The sequence below is a fragment of the Somniosus microcephalus genome, unplaced genomic scaffold (assembly GCF_052327205.1).
Source record: "Somniosus microcephalus isolate GS21.2 unplaced genomic scaffold, FLI_Smic_1.0 unresolved_chr1, whole genome shotgun sequence".
NCBI lineage: Eukaryota > Metazoa > Chordata > Chondrichthyes > Squaliformes > Somniosidae > Somniosus > Somniosus microcephalus.
The window spans coordinates 40,546,739-40,562,635 of NW_028225179.1; the positions used below are offsets into that span (position 1 = coordinate 40,546,739).

General features: G+C 45.8%; 1 long non-coding RNA gene across 1 annotated transcript; it reads left to right on the forward strand.

The window, feature by feature from the left end:
* The first annotated feature begins 362 nt into the window (after positions 1 to 362).
* Positions 363 to 15,659, forward strand: LOC147094742 (uncharacterized). Its single transcript, XR_015074625.1, has 2 exons — positions 363 to 459; positions 15,370 to 15,659. It is a non-coding gene; the product is annotated as an uncharacterized LOC147094742 (long non-coding RNA).
* Positions 15,660 to 15,897: the final 238 nt, after the last annotated feature.

A 15,897-nucleotide genomic window follows, 5' to 3' on the forward strand; every position in this document is an offset into this window, starting at 1 on the left:
CTGCCAATTTGAGTACGTATCCATTATCCCTACTCTCTGCCTCCTGCAGCTCAGCTAATTTCCTAACTAGGTCAATAATTTGCAATGAATTCCTACTATCACCAAATTCTTCCACTCTGCTTGTGTGAAAGATCCAGTGATGGATTCCCGCCAGCCCGAGCTCTCCACGTTCTCACTGAATGAAACCTTCCTTCACGGGAAGCAGGCTCTGTTTGATTGTTTAGGTCCCGTAACCCCTGACCCTGTCTTACTGCTGTCAGAATAATGGGCTCTACTCAAATAAAACTTACTGCATTGATCACCGCTTCACATCCGTGTCTTGTTTCTCTTTAGGATCAGTGTCCGAGGACAAGGTGTTCGGGGTGGATTGAGGCTGGGTGCAGATTTGGAAATCGCAGGAAATGGGAGGGGGAAACCGCTGTAGGGAATCTCTGCAAGTGCCTAAACACATTCAGGAAGGTACTGAGATAAAACGGGTGTCCCAGAGTTTCAGCACTCTGACCGATTGGATTCAGCATATCTCACTTACAGAATCATAGAATGAACCAGCACAGAAGGAAGCCCTTCGGCCGATTGACGCTGCACCGGCTCTTTCACAGAGTAATCCAGTTAGTCCCCCTCCCCCGCTCTTTCCCCATATCACGGCAATTATTAGTACGATAGCAAAATACTGCAGATGTTGGAAATCCGAAATAACAACAGAAAATGCTGGAAAAACTCAGCAAGTCAGGCAACCTCCACGGATGTTGCCTGACTTGCTGAGTTTTTCCAGCATTTTCTGTTGTTATCACGGCAATTATTTCTCCTTCACGTATTTAGCCAATTCCATTTTGATGGCTATTCCTGAATCTGTATCCAGCACCCTATCAGTCAGTCATTCCAAATTCTAACCACTCGTTGCATAAATACATTTTTCCTCATGTCACCTCTGATTCTATTGACAATCACATTAAATCTCTCGTTATCGACGCTTCAGCCATTAGAGAGAGATTCTCATTATTGACTCTCTGAACCCTTCATGATTTTAAACTCCTATCAAATCTCTACTTGGCCTTTCCCGCTCCAAGGAGAAAACCCCATCTTCTCCAGTCTATCCATGTAACAGTAATCCCTCATCCCTGAAACCATTCTAGTAAATCTCTTCTGTACCCTCTCCAAAACATTCTCATCCATCCTAAAGTGTAGAGCCCAGAATTGGACACACTACTCCAGCTGGGACCGCACTAGTGTTTTATATCGGTTTAACACATTGTTCTGACTGTTGTTAACCTGTCCTCCCCCCAAAGGTTTGTGCACAAACAACCCCAGGTCTCGTTCTCGCACCCCCTTTAAAATTGGAACATTCAGATTGTGTTGTCTCTCCTCATTCCTCCGACCAATCTGTATCACCTCACACTTTCTGTGTTGAAATTCGTCCACTATTCCAGCCTGTCTATGTTGTCTTGAAGTTTATTACCATCTTCCTCACTCTTTACTGCACTTCCACATTTCGTGTCATCTGTACATTTCTAAATTCTGCTCTGTATCCCCAAGTTCATGGGTTTCCTCAGGCAGACTGAAATGAGACATAATCTACATTAGACCCACAGACACTATCTAACCCGTGCTGTACCTGCCCAGGGAATTTTCGATGGGACATTGTAGAAGGAGCTTTAGTCTTCGGCTAACCAGTGCTGTACCTGCCCTGAGAGTGCTTGATGGGACAGTGTAGAGGGAGCAATACTCTGCATCTAACCCGAGCTGTACCTGCCCTGAGAGTGTTTAATGGGACAGTGTAGACTGAGCTTTACTCTATTTCTGTCCTGCACTGCACCTGCGCTGGGAGTGTTTGATGGGACAATGTCGATGGAGCTTTACTCTGTATCTAACCTGTGCTTTACCTGCCCTGGGAGGTTTTGATAGGGACAGTGTAGAGTGAGCTTTATTCTGTATCTAACCCGTGCTGTACTTGCCCTGAGTGATTAATGGGACAGTGTCGACTGAGTTTTACTCTGTTTCTGTCCTGTGCTTCACCTGCCCTGGGAGTGTTTGATGGGACAGTGAAGAGGGAGCCTTACCCTGTAACTAACCCAAGTAATGCCTGCCCTGAGAGTTTTTGATAGGGACAGTGTAGAGGGAACATTACTCTGTATCTAACCCGTGCTGTACCTACCCTGGGAGTGTTTGATGGGATGCTGCAGAGGGGGCTTTACTCTGTATCTAACCTGTGCTGTACCTGCCCTGGGAGAGTTTGATGGGACAGTGTAGAGTGAGCTTTACTCTGTATCTAACCCTTGCTGTACCTGTCCTGGGAGTGTTTGATGGGACAGTGCAGAGGGAGCTATTCTGTGCAACTAACCCGTGCTGTACCTGCCCTGAGAGTTTTTGATAGGGACAGTGAAGACTGAGCTTTACTCTGTTTCTCTCCTGCACTGCACCTGCCTTGGGAGTGTTTGATGGGACAGTGTAGAGGAAGCTTTACTCTGTATCTAACCCGTGCTGTACCTACCCTGGGAGTGTTTGATGGGGACAGTGTAGAGGGCAAATTACTTTGTATCTAACCTGTGCTGTACCTACCCTGGGAGTGTTTGATGGGATGCTGCAGAGTGAGCTTTACTCTGTATCATATCCGTGCTGAACCTGCACTGAATTTTTTTGATGGGACAGTTTGAGTGATCTTTACTCAGTTTCTGTCTTGTGCTGTACCTCCACTGGGAGTGATTGATGTGACAATGTAGAGTCAACTTTACTCTCTATATCTGTCCTGTGCTGTACCTGCCCTGGGAGTGTTTGATGGGGACCGTGTCGAGGGAGATTTACTCTGTATCTCTCCCGTGCTGTACCTGCCCTGGGAGTGTTTGATGGGGCAGTGTAAATGGAGTTTGACCGGGGACCCATGTGAAGCTGGCAGTATAACTCAGATCTGCTGGATAACCCTGCTCTGAAGTCAGTGCCTGTCTCAAAACCTGTACTGACTGAACAAAATCTCATTGCTTTAAAGTTAGTGATTATAACCTGACATCGATATGATATGATAGAGTAAGAAAACTTCGAGAAATATTAAACTGAACAGAGAAGGAGCGATTAAAATAAAAAATCTCTTTCCGTCTCTCTGCCTCTTTCTCTCTTACTATGCCTCATTCCGGCGTGCTCTCGCGCTCTCTCATCTTTCTCTCTGCCTCGCTGTCCTTTACTCTTTCAGCCTTTCTCTTCACTTCCACTTGGTCCCTCTTTTTGCCTCTCTCTGTCTCCCTTCCCTTCTCTGTCTCCCTTCCCCTCTCTCTCTCCCTACCAGCTCACTCTCCCTCCCCTCTCTCTCCCTCAGACCCCCCTCCCCTCCCGTCTGTCAGTTTCTACCTTCTCAGTCAAGATTCCTCACCTAACTGCGCTCTCTGAACACAACCACTTTATCACTGAGCCCAGCCTGTGCTCTGAACACATTGCATGAGCTGGTCACAGCTTCTTCACCCCCCAGTTTTAAAATGTGCTTTCCAGGATGTGTCCGGTCCCACCAGGGGCTTGGAGTCCTGCAAGATTTCGCTGTTAATCTAGAGGGAAGCTTGCTTTTTATTCTAACCTCTGCTGCACCTCTTCCGCCACATCTCATTCATCCCCATTCCTGAATTCATTTTTTTACATTTCATCGTCCACTGACATCTCCGCCCACATATGTACACATTGCCTCCGATGTGCTCCTCTCTGTAAATCTACTGGGCCTTGTTTTTCAAGATTTTTGTCAGCCTGCCTCTGTAATTGAAGCAGTTTGGTCATTTTGTAAGTTTATCTGCAATGTTTCAATAATTGGCAAGCGATTTCTGCTGATCTGCTGAGCGTATTTCCATAGGACACAGATGCCTCAGGAGAGCAGGGATCCAAACCAGGTTAACATGACACTGAAAATGTTATTCTACAGTCCAGCTAACAGTGGAAGGGAATTGGAGGGAAAATATGTCAGTACATCTATAAAATAAGTCAAATACAAATCCTAATCATGGGAGATTTCAACAACACCAAATAATCTGGCAAGGAGAGGTAGGGAAAGGGGAAAAGGGAATGGAGAATTTACAGTGTGTTCAGGACTCCTTTCTTACCCAGTACGTAAGAAGCCCAACAAGAGAGGAATCAGTGATGGATCTATAATGGGAAATGAACCAGAGCAGATAAGAGACAGACAGAGAGATAGAACAGCAGTGGGAAATACTTACAAAGGTGATCAATTGAGTTCAGGAGGAAGATATTCCACTAAAATAAACAAGAATAAACTAGCCAATAATGAAACACCATGGATAAGGGCAAAATTTAAACAAAAGGAAAGGCAGACACTGAGTACAGTGACAATAAAGGAGAGGATGAGAAAAGGAGTAGGGCGAGGTTGGGAAAGAAGCAAAAAAACAATTAGGAAGGCGAAAAGGAACTGCGGCATTAAATTATCAAGTAATATGCCAAGAAATAGTAAAAAGTAATCTACAGACCCACAAAAGAAAAGGTAAAACAAGATAGGGTCAGGGCCACTAAAGGATGCAGAAGATAAACTCGCAGGTAATGACAGCAAAATGGCAGAAATATTGGAGAATTACTTTGCCTCAGTTTTTAACCAGGTCGACTAACAAGGTGGATATGACATTGCAAGAGGAGATCAAAAAAGATACCAAGACCTTTAAAATTGAAAGGGGAAAATAACTGATAAACTAGTAAAAGTTAGAGAGGATAAAGCGGCGGGTCTGGATGTGTTAATTCACACATACTAAACGAAGCAAGGAAGAGATAGCAGCGGCACTAATATATTTACTCAGAATTGTTGGTACAATATCAAAATTTGTGGATGACACCAAATTTGGGATTGTAATCAATACTGAGGAGGATTGTGACAATACAAGATGTTAATAAACTTGGGTGATGGGCGTGTGAAGGGCAAATTAATTTCAATACAGATAGGTGTGAGGTGGTGCATTTCCTTGGAAAGTAAGTGTCTAAATGGGGTAGAGGAGCAAAGGGATCTGGAGGAACAGCAGTACAAATCGTTAAAAGCAAGCTAATAAGGCCATGGAAATGCAAACAAAGCATTGGAGTTCATTTCTAGAGTAAGAGAATTGCAAAGCAGAGAAGTTATGTTAAACTTATATAGAACCTTGGTTAGACCCCACTTGGAGTACTGTGTACAGGTCTGGTCTCCATATTACAGTAAGGGTATAGAGTCACTGGAGAAGGTGCAAAAAAGATTTACACGCATTATACCGTAACTGAGAGGTTCTTAGTATTCTGAATGACTGAATAGGCTGGGGCTCTTTCTCTAGAAAAGGGAAGGCTGAGCGATGATCTAATAGAGACCTTTATAATTCTGAAGGGGTTTGATGGGGTAGATATAGAGATGTTACTACTTGTGGGGAGTCAAAAATCAGGGGTCATAAATATAAGATAGTTACTAATAAATCCAATAAGAAATTCAGGAGAAACTTCTTCACCCAGAGAGTGGTTAGAATGTAGAGCTTGCTGGCACATGGAGTAGTTGAGGTGAATAGCAGAGTGTCTTTAAGGGGAAGCTAGATAAGTACACGAGAGAGAAAGGTATAGAAGGATATGATAGGGTGAGGTGAAGTAAGGTGGGTGGAGACTCGTGTGGAACATAAACACCGGCATGGACCTGGTGGACTGAATGGCCTGTTTCTGTGCTGTAAATTCTATGTAATTCTGTAGTGAATTCTGAACAGACACGGTACAACACTCGAAACAATCATCAGCAAGGCCTGGGTGTCACAGAGGGCCAAAGCTCTGACCTTTCACCCCTACCGATCTGAAGGTCTTGTGTAACATGAATGTGGGGAGTTCAAACACTGTCCTTGGTGAGAGGTCAGATTTGTACCACCCTCGGCCCTAAGTTGGCAGACTGGCTGTTTCATGCCAAACACGTCCCTTCAGAAGCCTGTTTAAAACCTCTCACTCCGTCACTGATTTCAATCCACCTACAACCTTAACCCTCTCCCTCCTGCTCAGTCTGTGTATGTGCCTATCTGGACGTGCGTGTGTTCTGTCTGTCTGTACGTGTATGCATGTCAGTATCTGTTCATGTTTTTGTGTGTGTGTTTCTTGTCACCATGTGCAGATCCCGCATCTATATTACCCTCTACATTCCGCACAGTGCCAGTTTCTGAGCTGGTGTCTGAGTGTCTGATGCAGTGACATGTGGTGGGCCATCTTCTTCTTCTCCACTTTCCTCCATTATTTCGGGGACAGGCTACGTGGGTGGCAGATCTTGGTCATCTGAAAGCAGAAAGGCACAAGTGTCAGGTTATGATGAGGGGAGGGGGGAAAGCAAGATATCCATGCATGCAGCATCAGCAGCTTGTAAGTGAGAAGAGCTTGTGGGATGAGGGGATGTGGGATATGAGAAGGAGGATTAGGAATGAGCAGAGCGTTATTGCCCCCAAGGGCTTCAACTTCCCCGTTTTCGTGGCTTCGGTGACTGCCCCTCCAATCATGTCGAGCACTGTCTCCTCCAGTTGGCAAAGGTCTGTAAAGCGGTTTGGCCGCTTCCCGTCTGCCGTTGCTCGCGGCGGTTGTGAGCTACCTTGGCCTGCAAGAAAAAGGGAAGTGTGTCAGTGAGTGCAGTGAGTGTTTGGGTGATGTGCCTGCCTTAGTTGAATAGCTCTTAGTATGTGCAAGGTGTGAGCTGTGGCTGTGAGTGTTGCAGCAGTGGTAAGGTTGTGAGGGTGAAAGGAAGCTATGATTGTGAGGTCTGTGTGGTGAAAGGTAGGTGAATGATGGGGGTGTGGTATATTGAGCAGTGTCTGAGGCTTGTGGTGCAGATGCTGGGATATGACATTTGCTGAAGCCTTCACTCACCTTGACCTCCCGTGTGAGGTCGTTAAACTTCTTGCGGCACTGGATCCATGTCCGCGGGACGACACTAATGACCGTGACATGATACTGTTGGCCGTGATGTACCAGCTATCTCCTGCCACAGCCTTCTCGAAGTGTGCACTGATGGCTTCCTGATGGATCTATAAAGGGTGATGAACCAGAGCAGATAAGAGAAGTGAGCTTCGGTGAAAATCTAGACAATATCAATCTCAACATAATAAGGTTTATGATTTGAGAAAGACAAAAATAATCATATGGAAAAAGGTGATTGAGGTGATGTAAATGGAGCTAGTGAAGATAAATTGGAACGGAAGAGACAGAAAAAGAGAGAGAGCAGCAGTGGGAAATATATAAAAGGGTGATCAGCAGAGTTCAGGAGGAATATATTCCACTAAAATAAACAATAAACTAGCCAATAATGAAGCACCATGGATGAATAAAGAGATGAGGGCAGAATTGAAACTAAAGAAAAAGGCAGAGACTGAGTACAGTGACAATAAAGGAAAGGATGACAAAAGGGAATAGGAAGAGATTGGGAAAGAAATTTAAAAAAAACAATTAGGAAGGCGAAAAGGAATTGCGACATTAAATTATCAAGTAATATAAAAAGAAATAGTAAATAGTAATATCTACAGACACACAACAAAAGGTAAAACAGGATAGGGACAGAGCCACTAAAGGATGCACAAGATAAATTCGCAGGTAATGACAGCGAAATGGCAGGAAATGCCTCAGTTTTTAAACTGGCTGACTAACGAGGTGGATATGACCTTGCAAGAGGAGATCAAAAAAGATATCAAGACCGTTAAAATTGAAAGGGGAAAATAACTGATAAACTAGCAGAAGTTTGAGAGGATAAAATCGCAGGTCTGGATGTGTTAATTCACACAGACTAAATGGAGCAAGGGAAGAGATAGCAGAGGCACTAATATATTTACTCGGAATTGTTGGTACAGTTTCAAAATTTGTGGATGATGTCAAATTTGGGATTTTAATCAATATTGAAGAGGATTGTGACAATACAAGATGTTAAACTTGGATGATGGGTGTGTAAATGGCAAATTAATTTCAATATAGATCGGTATGAGGTGGTGAATTTTGGTAGGAGGAGTAAGGAGGCTACGAGCTCCTTGGATAGCAAGTGTCTAAATGTGGTAGAGGAGCAAAGGGATCTCGGGGAACAGATGTACAAATCATTAAAAGCAGGTTAACAAGGCCATGAAAATGCAAACCAAGCACTGGGGTTCATTTCTAGAGTAAGAGAATTGCAAAGCAGAGAAGTTATATTAAACGTGTACAGACTTTGGTTAGACCACACTTGGAGCACTGTGTACAGTTCTGGTCTCCAAATTACGAAAAGTATATCGAGACACTGGAGAAGGTGCAAAATAGGATTGACGAGAATTATACCAGAACTGAGAGGTTCTAAGTATCCAGAATGACTGAACATGTTGGGGCTCTTTCTCTAGAAAAGAGAAGGCTGAGCAATGTCTAATAGAGATCTTTATATTTATGAAGGGCTTTGATGGGGTAGATGTAGAGAAGATGATCCCACTTTAGGGAGTCGCAAACTAGGGATCATAAACATAAGATGGTCATTAATAATTGCAATAATGAACTCGGGAGAAACCTCTTTACCCAGAGACTGGTTAGAATGTAAAGCTTGCTGGCAAATGGAGTAGTTGAGGTGAATAGCAGAGTGCCTTTAAGGGGCAACCAGATAGGTATATGATGGAGAAAGGAATAGAAGGATATGATGGTAGGATGAGGTGAAGTAAGGGGGTAGGAGGTTGGTGTGGAGCATAAACACCGGCATGGACCTGTTGGACTGAATGGCCTGTTTCTGCGCTGTAAATACGATGTAATTCTATCGTGAATTCTGAATAGACACAGTACAGCTCTCGAAACAAACTTCAGCGAGAGGCTAGGTGTCACAGAGGGTCAAAACTCTGACCTTTCTCCACTACCGATCTGAAGGTTTTGTGTAAAATGAATGTAGGGAGTTCAAACACAGTCCTTGGTGAGAGGTCAGATTTGTACCACACTGGGCCCTAAATCGACAGACTGGCTGTTACGTGCCGAGCAAGTGTCTTTAAAAGCCTGTTTAAAACCTCTCTCTCCGTCACTGATCTCAATCCACCTACAACCGTAACCCTTTCCCTCCTGCTCTGTGTGTGTGTCTGTATGTATGTGCGTGTTATCAGTCTGTCTACGTGTATGCATGGCAGTGTCTGTGTGTGTGTTTCTTGGCACCATGTGCAGATCCCGCATCTATATTACCCTCTACATTTCGCGCAGTGCCAGTTTCTGAGCTGCTGTCTGAGTGTCGGATGCAGTGACGTGTGGTGGGCCATCTTCTTCATCTCCACTTTCCTCCATTATTTCGGGGACAGGCTATGCGGGTGACAGATCTTGGTCATCTGAAATCAGAAAGGCACAAGAGTCAGGTTATGATGAGGGGAGGGGGGAAAGCAAGATATCCATGTATATAGCATCAGCAGCTTGTAAGTGAGAAGAGGTTGTGGGATGAGGGGATGTGGGATATGAGAAGAAGGATTAGGAATGAGCATTATTGACCCCAGGGCTGCAACTTCCCCGTTGTTGCGGCCTCGGTGACTTCCCCTCCAATCATGTCGAGCACTGTCTCCTCCAGTTTGCAAAGGCCTGTACAGCGGTTTGGCCGCCTCCCGTCTGCCGCTGCTCACGGTGGTTGTGAGCCACCTTGGCCTGCAAGAGAAAGGGAAGTGTGTCAGTGAGTGCAGTGAGTGTTTGGTGATGTGTCTGTCAAAGTTGAATAGCTGTCGGTGTGTGCAAGGTGTGAGATGTGGCTGTGAGTGCAGTGAGTGTTTGTGTGATGTGTCTGTCAAAGTTGAATAGCTGTCGGTGTGTGCAAGGTGTGAGATGTGTCAGTGAGTGCAGTGAGTGTTTGTGTGATGTGTCTGTCAAAGTTGAATAGCTGTCGGTGTGTGCAAGGTGTGAGATGTGTCAGTGAGTGCAGTGAGTGTTTGGGTGATGTGTCTGCCAAAGTTGAATCGCTGTCGGTGTGTGCAAGGTGTGAGATGTGTCAGTGAGTGCAGTGAGTGTTTGTGTGATGTGTCTGTCAAAGTTGAATAGCTGTCGGTGTGTGCAAGGTGTGAGATGTGTCAGTGAGTGTTGCAGCAATGGTAAGGTTGTGAGGGTGAAATGAAGCTATGATTGTGAGGTCTGAGTGGTGAAAGGTCGGTCAGTGATGGGGGTGTGATGCATTGAGCAGTGTCCGAGGCTTGTGGTGCAGATGCTGGGATATGACATTTGCTGAAGCCTTCACTCACCTTGACCTGCCGTGTGAGATCGCTAAACTTCTTGCGGCACTGTATCCATGTCCGCGGGACAACACTATTGACCGTGACATGATACTGTTGACCGTGATGTAGCTAATGTTACCCCACTATTCAAAAAAGTTGGTAGAGAAAAAGCGGGGGATTATAGACCGGTAAGCCTGACATCGGTAGTGGGGAAAATGCTAGCGTCCATTATAAAAGATGGAATAGCAGAGCACTTGGAAAGCATTGACAGGATCGGACAAAGTCAACATGGATTTACAAAAGGTAAATCATGCTTGACTAATCCACTGGAATTTTTGGAGGATGTAACTGGTAAAATAGATAAGGGAGAACCAGTGGATGTGGTATACTTGGACTTTCAGAAGGCTTTCGATAAGGTCCCACATAAGAGATTAGCGTGCAAAATTAAGGCACATGGGATTGGGGGCAAGGTATTGACTTGGATAGAGAACTGGTTGGCATACAGAAAGCAAAGAGTTGGAATAAACGGGTCGTTTTCCGAGTGGCAGGGAGTGACTAGTGGGGTACCGCAAGGATCGGTCCTAGGACCCCAGCTGTTCACAATATATATTAATGATCTGGACGAGGGAATTAGATGTAATATTTCCAAATTTGCAGACGACACAAAGCTGGGTGGGAGGCTATGCTGTGAGGAGGATGTCGTGAAACTCCAGTACGATTTGGACAGGTTGGGTGATTGGGCAGACACATGGCAAATGCACTATAATGTGGATAAATGTGAGGTTATCCACTTTGGTGGCAAAAACAGGACGGCAGATTATTATTTGAATGGCAATAGATTGGGAGAAGGGGAAGTGCAAAGAGACCTGGGTGTCCTTGTGCACCAGTCGCTGAAGGTAAGCATGCAGGTGCAGCAGGCGGTTAAGAAGGCAAATGGTATGTTGGCCTTCGTAGCACGAGGGTTCGAGTACAGGAAAAAGGATGTCTTGCTACAGTTGTACAGGGCCTTGGTGAGACCGCACCTTGAGTATTGTGTGCAGTTTTGGTCGCCTTACCTGAGGAAGGACGTTCTTGCCATGGAAGGAGTGCAGCGAAGATTCACCAGGCTGATACCTGGGATGGCAGGAATGACGTATGAGGAGAGATTGTGTCAATTGGGCTTATACTCACTGGAGTTTAGAAGATTGAGAGGTGTAAGGATTCCGGGGGCTTCTTTTAAACTGGTTTAAGGTAATCTACCTGGCCAGCAGTCTTTTTGCTGCTGCACTCTAAACCAGTTTACAAACAGCGGTTTCGAATCGCTACCCCTCCTTTAGTTCTGAGTGGAGGAACTTATAATTAATGATATTAAAACGGAACAAGTGGTTTGGATGAGAGCAAAAATCAAGCTTTATTAACTAAAAGAAACTATAATCAAAAATACCAAACTATCCCACACGAACACAGTGAAATTGTAAAACTATATAACGGGGGTTGCAGACATTGAAAACGAGGGATACAATGGCTACAATGTTATTTAAACAATCTTAGCAATTCCCTTAAATCACCATCCCCCCTTAACTCCTGCTTGGTTGCCTTGTTGAGGAGTCAGAAACTCTGCTCACATGTGGTCCAGCAAAGAGGAAGAGGAAGAGAGAGAGAGAGAGAGAGAGCTCACCTATGGTCCCAGGAAGTCAAGAGAGCAAAATAGCTTCAGCATCTATCTTTATACCAGGTGAGCCCCTCCCATTCTGCCTTGCAAGGCTGTGTGCAAAATTCCCCACCCAAAAGGGTCCAATACACAAGAGAAAGCTGTGATAGGTTAACTCAAAGTGGTTGGATTGAGTTAATGTGATTTTCGGAGCTCCCTGTGCTGAAACAAAAGGGAGATACGACTGCTCTATTGTCCAGTACTGGGGTGATTTAAAATCCATTCAAATGTTAACGCTTCCCATTCATGATACAAAAGTCTCTTCTGCAGTTTAGATGTCCTCCACTCGATATACAAACAAATGCTAATAGCATTCAGTTGCTTTGTAAACAAAGCATTGACCTTTGTCTTCATCGAACCTTACTTCCAGACATACAAAGCTGCATTCCAAGCCTCTTTTGTCATTCGGCCATGTGGTGCGACTGCCACTCGGCCTCGGGCGACTGTCTGTGTGGAGTTTGCACATTCTCCCCGTGTTTGCGTGGGTTTCCTCCGGGTGCTCCGGTTTCCTCCCACAGTCCAAAGATGTGCGGGTTAGGTTGATTGGCTATGATAAAATTGACCCTTAGTGTTGGGGGGATTAAATACGTGGAGTTACGGGGATAGGGTGGGATATGTGTTGGTGTAGGGGTTACGGGGATCGGGTGGGATATGTGTGGGTGCAGGCTCGATGGGCCGAAATGGCCTCTATCTGCACTGTGGGGCTTCTGTGATACTTTAATCAAAAAAATGAATCTTCAGAACTGTAAATTATTGCGAATTCTTAGAGGGGATCTCATGCAAACCTACAAAATTCTGTCAGGCCTGGACAGACTAGATGCAGGAAGGATGTTTCTGATGGCCGGGGAGTCCAGAACTAGGGATCACCGTCTAAGGATAAGGGGTAAGCCATTTAGGACTGCAATGAGGAGGAATTTCTTCACCAAGAGAGTGGTGAACCTGTGGAATTCTCTGCCACAGAGGGCGGTGGAGGCCAGTTCATTAAATATATTCAAGAAAGAGTTGGATATATTTCTTAAGGCTCAAGGGATATGGGGAGAAGGCAGGGACAGGGTACTAACTTTGCATGATCAGCCATGATCTCATTGAATGGCGGAGCAGGCTCGAAGGGCCGAATGGGCTACTCCTGCTCCTATCTTCTATGTTTCTATGTGATGTACCCAGCTATCTCCTGCCACAGCCTTCTCGAAGTGTGCACTGATGGCTTCCTGCCACGCTGCAGGAACAGGACAGCCTGCCTCCTCTCCACTGCCACGACCAATGCCTCCAGAGCCGCATCGGAGGACCTTGTGGCTCGTTCTCTTTGCTGCTGCTGAGACTTGTGGGCCAACTGCAATTCCAACCCCTACTTCAGTGACAATGAGGTGCTGCTGCATCAAAGCACCTCCACTCTAAGTAGTGGAGAAACACTAGGCCACACATTACAGGCCATTAGACTGCACAAGATATTAGCCCACCTGTTTAGCGCTGTGATCAGCACTACAATCATGTAAATGAGCAGACAGCATGAATTGTGCATGCTGCCTGGGCCACTCTGAACGGGGGCAGCCAAATAGCACTGGGCCATGACACCGCCCGTTTTCGGGCCATATCCAATTTCTAGGCCTAGGTTTGATGGGTTAAAAGTCCTGTTGAGAACATAAGGACATAAGAATAAGGAGTAGGAGTAGGCCATACGGCCCTTCCAGCCGGCTCCACCTATCAAAAATACCATGGCTGATCTTTGACCTCAACTCCACTTCCCCGCCTGATTCCCATAATGTTTGTGGACCAGCTGCATCATGCCAGCTGAGCTCAGGAGTTCAGACCTGGAGTTGGGCCCAAACACACAACCTTGTCTTCTGAAAGATAGAGAACTGCCAACTGGGTCCAGCTGCCAACTGATCCACGTCACATAAAAAGGAAACGCCTTTTCCCAGGATATCTCCAGAGAACAGAGCCACTCCCCGTGTGTGTGACTATAAATGCAGCAAACTCGGAGTCCGGATTCAGAACATTTCCACTCCAGCCGCCTGAATCTGACTCTGGAAAACATCACAGAAGATGAAAGCTCTGCTCTTGCTTCTTGGATTCCTGGTGCTGACTCAGGCCAGCCTCACTGGAGGGGAGATCGGTGGAGGCGCCAATTGGAAGATATTACGAGGAGGAAGAGGTAGATTTGGAGGAGTAGGAATAGGTTTTGGTTTTTAGGTTTCTCTGATCTCTCCGCAGTCAGTGTCCAGTCAGTTTTATGTTTTAAACTATTGTATTCTCTGTTTGAATGTCACAGTTTGATTAATTGAGTGAAGGTGATTGTAAGAAGGTCTGAAGAATTTAACCTGAACCAGTTCCACGGGTAAATCCCCCGATTATTCAGCGGGTACCTCAGTGGGTCAAGGGAATGGCGGGTGTTTGCTGATCCAAACAGACCAGCAATAAAAGCACAAATTACTGGCCGGTGCCGAGTGGGCGGATCTCAGCCGCAGCATTGACCCGGTTAGGAGACTCTGTAATTGGCCTCAGTACCCAGGTACTGCAGAGGGGAAACTCCCAGTTGTTGCTTCCGATCACTGCTACCCGCTGCAAAGTGTGAGAGTGCGGACTCTGTGTGAGGACCGGAGCGGGAGATCCTTCAGTCCCTTTCCCCCACACTCACTGTCCAGTCTCACAGATGAAGAATGGTGAATTGGGAGCGATGCTGGAGGTGTGAGAGGAACCGGTCCCCAGACAAGAGTCAGCTTTTCATTACAGGAGGGCAGGGAATGGGATCAAAAAGGTTTCAAAACAGGTTTATTTAATTGGAATAATTCTGCAGCCTTCATAGAGATCGGGATGTGAGAACACGGACTAAGTAGAGGAGGCAAGCGGTGAAATGATCAATTGCCAGTAGCTGGGTGTCAGTTTGGCTCAGTTGGGAGTTGAGTGAACAAGTTGTGGGTTGATGCCCCAGTCCAGTACATACAGCCCAGCACTGGGGGAGTGCTGCACTGTTGGAGGTGTCATGTTGTGGATGAAACGTTAAACGGAGACCCTGTCTACCTGTTCATGGGGCAGGAAACATCTGGTGACATTATTTGAAGAGCTGGGAGTTCTCCCGGTGTCTTGGACCGACATCACTCTCTCATCCAACATGAGCAGAGACTCCTCATCCTGTCCAATCTCATTTGCTGTTTGTGGGACTTTGCTATGAGCTAATTGGCTGCCACATTTCCTACAAAACAGTGTCGGCACTTCAGAAACAAGCCCTGGTCTGTGAAACTCTTTGGGCCCTTCTGGTGCCGGGAAAGGTTCTCCATCAATGTCAGATCTTTCCTCTCTGTGTCTCTGGTCTCAGATAGCGGGTGTGGTAGGCTCCTTTCTGAGGAAATCCCCTTGGGCTGCCCTTCAGGACAAAGAGTGAGTCTGCACAGGTCGGGGGAGAGGTGTGGAGTTTCATTAAGTATAAAAGAGTTAATGTTCATGTGTGGTCCAGAGTCAGTCTTAGTAACACTGACAGACTCAGCTTCATGTTTTCTCATTGTTCTCCCTCCCTCTGTGTACAGAACCATCAATCAATTCATTCTTCATTTTGGATTTTAGTGCCCTGCACCTGGTATGGAGGAGCATGTCGTGAGGGCGGCTGTAACAGAGACGAGATGCCTTTCCCAAAAAAGTGCCCTGATATGTTACAATGCTGCTTTCTGAAATGATGAAAGATCCAGTGACGGATTCCCACCAGCCCGAGCTCTCCACGTTCTCACTGAATGAAACCTTCCTTCACGGGAAGCAGGCTCTGTTTGATTGTTTAGGTCCCGTAACCCCTGACCCTGTATTACTGCTGTCAGAATAATGGGCTGTACTCAGAAATAAAACTTACTGCATTGATCACAGCTTCACATCCGTGTCTTGTTTGTCTTCAGGGTCAATGTGTCCGAGGACAAGGTGTTCAGGGATGGGATGAGGCTAGGAGAAGATTTGGGAATCGCAGGAAATGGGAAGAGGAAACCGCTGCAGGGAATCTCTGCAAGTGCGAAATAACACATTCAGAAAGGTATTGAGATAAGACAGGTCTCCCAGAGTGTCGGCACTCTGACCGTTCAGGGTTCAGGATATCTCGGTTGAACGGAT